Below are 6,945 nucleotides of genomic sequence, written 5' to 3' on the forward strand. Positions count from 1 at the left end.
GTTGTGTGCTACTGAAAAGATAAGGAATGATCTTAGGGTTTTGAAGTAGAGTATTTGTACTAGGTTTTTAAATGGTGGGTTGGGCCCAGGGCCCATTAGCGTGTTTTGAGCAGCCCAATTCGTTCCCGAAACCCATTTTTCGAAGCTGATCCTCGTAATATGTCACAAAATAAAATCTTAGAGTCGGAACGCCTCAAAATTACATCGGATATCGATATTTGACGCGCATGATCGTCGTCGCGTTAAAATCGCGCAAACTGCATAGTTTGTCGTTTTTAAATCCGTTTCTTGATCCGTTTCCAACTACGGGTAATAAAACTTCAAAACAAAGTTAAATATATCAAAATAGATTAATATCAAGACGGGGATTCGAGTCTGGTGCTTCCGTTTTGTCGTTTTTCATTCACGTTTGCGCTTTGTGTCGTTTGAAAGGATAATGTTTTCGCAAAACAAAATCCATTGGTTTAAATTATACGTATAAATTTGTATCTGTCGGCGTGGTTACTATTTTGTACAGTTTCAGTCCGTTATCGTTTAAAGCTCGACAGTTTTCTTCACAAATCCACAAACCCGCACCGTAAGGTTAGATAGGCGTTCTTAGGCATTCCAACAGCCTAGTTAAGTTAATTTTTATCTCCTTAAACGTTTGTTAATCGCGTAATTAGAAGCCGTTAATTACCGGTTGTCACATTCTCCCCCTGTTGCAGAAATTTCGTCCTCGAAATTTAGTCTATGTTATCTCCTCAGAGTTGTGTCGTTCCTAGGTAAGTCCGAAAAATACCAAAGTGAATGACCGCGTAATCGAATCAAGAATTATTCGTATTACATGAGTGTAAAGGCATTTTGCATCAATAAGAACCCAACGGTTCAGCTGAGTTTGTTCCAGAATTGAGGTCAAGTCAACGAAGCGTAGTGATACTATCACAATGCGACCAAATTTACGGGTTCAACAAAGGAGGAAATTTCGGCCAAGAGAATTCCAAATGAACGTTCACAATATGCAAATCAATTTCTGAAACAATAGAATTTATTACCAACGGAAACTTGCGTTGGTTGTTGTATGATTGAAACTTGAATCAACAAGCACAAATGGATAGTATCATAAAATGATTTATCAACTAATGAACCAATAAATAACGTGATGACACTGTTGAGTTGTAAGGATACACCGAAATGAAATACAACCGAACCTGGTGTACCACCGTCCTAATACATAGTTGCATTAAGACTACTTAAATGATGTGTCAAACGAAAAGCATATACAGTTTCGCATGAGACGGCTGATCGTGATTAGCACAAGCTTCAAGTTTATACCGACGCCACAAGGTGTCGTAGTGAATGAAATAATTCAATAATAGCGGTGACCGAACAAGTATCACCGTGTTTTGCATGAAACGCTCGATTCATGATTAGCCCAAGCTACAAGTTTATACCAGCACCACAAGGCGTCATAGTGAATGAAATAATTATATAATAGCGGTGACCGAACAAGTATCACCGTGTTTTGAAATCAGATGAAAGGCTTAACAATCTGAATTGTTGTTTCAAACAAATCTGATAGGATTTTCAATTGATAATGAAACGAATAAATAATGTTTTTCGATCGAAGATGAAAGAGCACTAAATATCGCAAAACGTTCGATCGATGATGAATGATCTGTTAAGAGGTACACCGGAATATGACATAAATTTGTGTACCATTATCTTAACACACGATTGTGTTAAGATTGCTTTAATATGATAAACCAACAAAGCGGATTTAATGTCAATAAACAAATAAATAAATAATTAAATCCGTACATAAGGTGAGCAACGAGATTAGCGCAAGCTTCAAACTTGTGAAAAACGCCACCACAAGGTGATTGTGATCAAAGAAACGATTCAATGAAGTCGAAGACCAAACAAGCATTTTATGGTTCAAAGCAGATGAAGTGCTTGTTGGGATTATTTCGAATATGTTGGCCTCAATCCATCATATGGAATCTTGAATCGAATATATATTACGAGCAAGTTCAAACAATTGAACTTGGTTGAAACATAATCCAACAATGAATTCATGTATCAATAAGAAAGTTTTGACATGGCCACAACGAAAAACCATGTAACTCAAAAGATTATGAGTTTTCCAAGAAATCCATTGACTCGATGCCAAGGAGTCAACATTTTGCAATAATACGGGTCGACTAGAATATAATGCAAAGATTTAGTATAGCGAAATAATATACGAGATGTTGACAAAACGACCATTCGAAGTGAAACCACATGCGTAACAAACAAGGCATGTGTAGCGTACGAATTTGTCAAGAAATAGGCAAACGAGTGTTCACTATCATGAAATAAAATCTTCATGATGAAATGACTATTAGGGGGAGTAGAAATACAAAAATCTACTCACTATATGCAAAATTTCGGAATTTCAAATAAAGGAATTTAAGGACTTTACCTGGAAGTTCACGTGATGATTGTTTGTTATGTGACATTACCATGGAATGTTGTACGTAGCACAATCGCCATGAATGAAGTAGGGGAAATGCGAAGACATGTGACTTCTTTTGCAGCGCCAGCAATTGTGAGTCTCTTTAAACTAAGCATCGATTGTTATGAAATCTTGTTTAAGCGTACCTCAGTGTGATTCGTGTCGTTTGCATGATCACGTGGCAAAGTGCTGCATTTCGATCAGTAATTCTCTCGCTGACAGAATTAACATCATTGTTGTTGTGCCCAAGTGTGTTTTCCCCAAGGCCTTGCCTCGAAAATCGTGTGTGATGTACTTTGACATCCGCTGATGTATAGTTTATGTTTCACGTATAGTTGCGCAATAGCATTTCGTTCCACCTAGATTACCTGCTCGGGTAATTAAAATAGCATAGAAAATATAGATAATGGTGTTTGCCCGAGTTGTTAGTCACGGGTTCTAAGTGAGGACCTTTAATGAGTTTCAACATCAGTTTTCCAAGGGTCCTAAATGCATGTTATCCAAAACTCTCAAAGTTTTGCTTACTATATGTAATCGTTTCGTGTACCGTGTATCCAACACAACACTTGTGTATGTTTAAAACCAAAATTGTTGACTCAATGTTTTCGGCAACGGTTGGAAACCCATATTCAGTCCTAGGCGTTCTGTATGTGTCCAAGTCTTAATAATCTAAGTTCCCAGAGGAAAGTAAGGTTAAAGCCTAGGTATCTCTACAAGAACCTAATTCGCTGAAACCTATAGCTCTGATACCAATCTGTCACACCCCGAAATATCAGAGCTGGCGTGACTGGACCGGTATCTTCATTGCACAGCGGAAGCTAATAATGCTAAGACTTCTAGAAAGTGAACGCCAGTAAGTACTCGAATTCCCATGGATTCTCCTATTCCAACCGTTCCATAGTTTTGAAAATGCAACCTGAGAAAGAACATGCAAAAAAAAGTCAACATAAAGTTGAGCGAGTTCATAGTTTGTTTTGAAAAGATTTAAAATAAATCTTTTTGATAACCGGTTTTAAAGTTGCTGAGAAAATATAGTAAAATCATTCTCTTGGCATGATATATGAAAACTGTGAGTCTAGCCCACGAGAGTCTTTGTGCATTGCACGAGAGAGAATGGGCCAAGCCCAAACGAACCTTTGTAAGCAGGATCAGCGCGTCCTCTTACTTAGGTATAGTTTGAAAAACGTTACCAAAGTTTGTAAATCCATGTATTTGTGAGTTTACTTCAAATGAATCTTAAAAACATTTGAAAATCTGAGTATTAAAACTGGTATGTAAGCGTCTATGAACAGATCATTAATGTTTTGCAAGGACATTAATATGTGTGGCGACATAGGAAGCACTCACCCCTAGCGGATTTCCCCCGGTTCACCCGGTTAGAACAACAAAAGCACTACATGGGCCACACAAGGACCCAAGAGTGGGGCTCGCTACACCCGATAGATCTACCACTTTTGCCCTCGGTCTTATACAAGATTAATGGCACTTAAGAGAGATTACTATTCGCTCACTTGATCTAACAGTTCATTCCCTAGCTTAACCATACCCTAGTTAACGTATAATGTGAGAGTTATTCATGTCCTTGGGCCTCTGCCCATGTCCTTGGGCCTTTGCCCACGTCATTCGTGTTATTAAAACTCATGCATGTTTCGAAAAACACTTATGTTTTTATAAAACCGGTATGTTTAGCATAATCTTTTCGTAAACCATTTGAGTTTGTTGAAATCCTGTCGCAAAATGGTTTATAAATATGCGATATTCATTTATTGAAACCATGTGTGATTTTGCAAAACTTGCATGTCTTTCCACCCCCGAAAACATTTTATAAAAATGTAAAACAGTAAAAAGTGGGGGTTATGAACTCACCTTGACCTTCCTGTGCAATGCTAGCCTAGCGTGATTCCGTAGTGTCATCCCACGAATGTGAACTCGCTAGCGTGCAACTAAAGCATTCCTAATCAAGGAATAATTATAAGTTTCTAACTGAATTGACGTAGCTAAACTACGTGTCCAAGCTCTACCGAGTCGTTAACTAAACGACTTTAAGGTAGTGTTGACTTGACTTAGAATAACCAATCGATGGTTATTTGATCCCGTTTATAATTGGGATAGAACTAAGTCTCGATATCGACTTAGTTTACAAGTGATTAAGATATATATTTATATATATTCAAATATAAATATATACTTGCGATGTCGTGTTGGTCGTCGTGAATTAGAAATACGTATACGGATAAGGGAGTGTCTTGTTGTGTCGTACATGCTACGGTAATATACCGTTGTAGTTTTCATAGGATGGAAATGGATAGATATATATATACACATATATATTCGAAACTCGACGTTTGAAATGAATATAATCGACTATACTCATTTTATAAAAATATTCATATTCTAGACGATTAAAATAAATATAAATAACTATATTTATTTTATATGATTTTCCGAATATTAAAAGTTTGAAATATAACTTACGAATTTCATCGTTTAAAATAAATACAAAACATTTTATTTATTTTTATAAGAGTATACGAAGTACGTTGTTTGAAATAAATATAACTAATGATACTTATGTCGTGAAAGCATTCGAGTTTCAATGCGTTTTGAAAATACATATAACTTTTCGAGTTTCGTTGATTAGTATTTCGTGTGTGTGTCAAAATGTTATTGTTTCGTTTTATCACTCGTAAGACATCGCCAAATAAATATACTTCTATATTTATTCTAAAAAAAAAACTTGTATCTCGATAAGTGTCGTCTTTAAGATTTAAATATGTTTTGTAATCCGGGTTTTTAACGAAAAACGGACAGAGTTTCCTCTGTTTTTAGGATAACCTCGACATCCAATGTGTCGATATTTAAAATCAAAACGCAACAATAATTCAATCAAACAATATATGTATATAATTTTCGCCAAAATACGCCAAAAAAATTTAAACGTATATAATAACTAAATAAAGGATGGTTCGAGCTCGGTCGCGTAAGCTAAAAATCTACGAATCTATATATAAAGTTTAACGCATTGTTAAAACTTTACCGGGTCCTGAGTTGACCGCCTTTGACCCGACAGTTGACTGTCGTTGACCAAAGTTTGACCGCCGACTTTTGTTGACCGCAATGGATTCGAACACCGAATCAAAAATGTGAACCGGGTTGACCAGTTTTTGTTGTGTTGACTGCTGCTGACCCGAGTTGACTCGGGTTTGACCGAGTCGACTAGTGAGTTGCCGAGTCGAGTCGTGTTGCACCGAGTCGAACCGTTTCACGAACCTGAACCACAACTGACGTGCACCTGAACTAAATTAGAGTTGAATCTGAAATAAAACTCAAACCACTTTGAACCGAGTCCACGACTTGAACCAGAACCGAGTCTAAGTAGGACCTGAACAAAGAAAACAAATCTGTCTGTGTGTGAACCCATCGTGCCGGCGTCTGATCCGAGCCCGAAACAACCAGAGAGAAAAAAAAACTTCGAACCAAAAGAAAACTTGAACGTGTTTACCTATTCACTGTCGCCGCCACTGATGTGGCTCCGACGGTGCCGCCGTCGGCCACCCCAGCACATCATCATTAACCCATTGTCATCGGTAAATCATCCTCTTCAACACTACCTGAAACATCGAGTGTGACCGAGACTTGAACTGATTCAAAGAAGGAGATGAAGGAGATGGGTCTTAGGAGCTTACCGGAGTTTGGTTGTTTACGGAAAAAGATCATCAACAGCGGTCGTCAAAAATTGTGTCACCGGTCATCACTCTCAGCTTGTCTTCATCGGAGCAGGGCCTGACCCGTGCTGACTGTTGTCGCCGCTGTCTTCTCTGGCCATCGTCGACGTGTCGCCGCCATCCTCATCAACAACATCAGCTCATCATCGTCATTACCAGCACCCTCACCACCGCCATAGCGGCGGTGTCGGTAAAACGAGGAGAGAGAGTCAGAGAACGAACGTGGGTGTCTCATCGGAGAAGAAGGGAGGTGGGTGAGTGCGTGTGTGGCCGGAACGCGACCGGGGTGACGTCACCGGTAAGAAATCCGGTGACCGGATTTAGTGAGAGAGGAAAGAGGGCACTGTAGTTGTGTGCTACTGAAAAGATAAGGAATGATCTTAGGGTTTTGAAGTAGAGTTTTTGTACTAGGTTTTTAAATGGTGGGTTGGGCCCAGGGCCCATTAGCGTGTTTTGAGCAGCCCAATTCGTTCCCGAAACCCATTTTTCGAAGCTGATCCTCGTAATATGTCACAAAATAAAATCTTAGAGTCGAAACGCCTCAAAATTACATCGGATATCGATATTTGACGCGCATGATCGTCGTCGCGTTAAAATCGCGTAAACTGCGTAGTTTGTCGTTTTTAAATCCTTTTCTTGATCCGTTTCCAACTACGGGTAATAAAACTTCAAAACAAAGTTAAATATATCAAAATAGATTAATATCAAGACGGGGATTCGAGTCTGGTGCTTCCGTTTTGTCGT

At 38.5% G+C, this 6,945-nt stretch overlaps 1 long non-coding RNA gene across 1 annotated transcript; it reads right to left on the bottom strand.

Moving 5' to 3' along the window:
* Window positions 1-3,334: 3,334 nt before the first annotated feature.
* On the bottom strand, window positions 3,335-5,606 carry LOC118484834. The gene is made up of 3 exons (XR_004874636.1): window positions 5,514-5,606; window positions 4,343-4,430; window positions 3,335-3,392 (listed from the first exon to the last, which is right to left on the bottom strand). It is a non-coding gene; the product is annotated as an uncharacterized LOC118484834 (long non-coding RNA).
* Window positions 5,607-6,945: the final 1,339 nt, after the last annotated feature.

The sequence above is a fragment of the Helianthus annuus genome, chromosome 12 (assembly GCF_002127325.2).
Source record: "Helianthus annuus cultivar XRQ/B chromosome 12, HanXRQr2.0-SUNRISE, whole genome shotgun sequence".
Classification (NCBI taxonomy): Eukaryota; Viridiplantae; Streptophyta; class Magnoliopsida; order Asterales; family Asteraceae; genus Helianthus; species Helianthus annuus.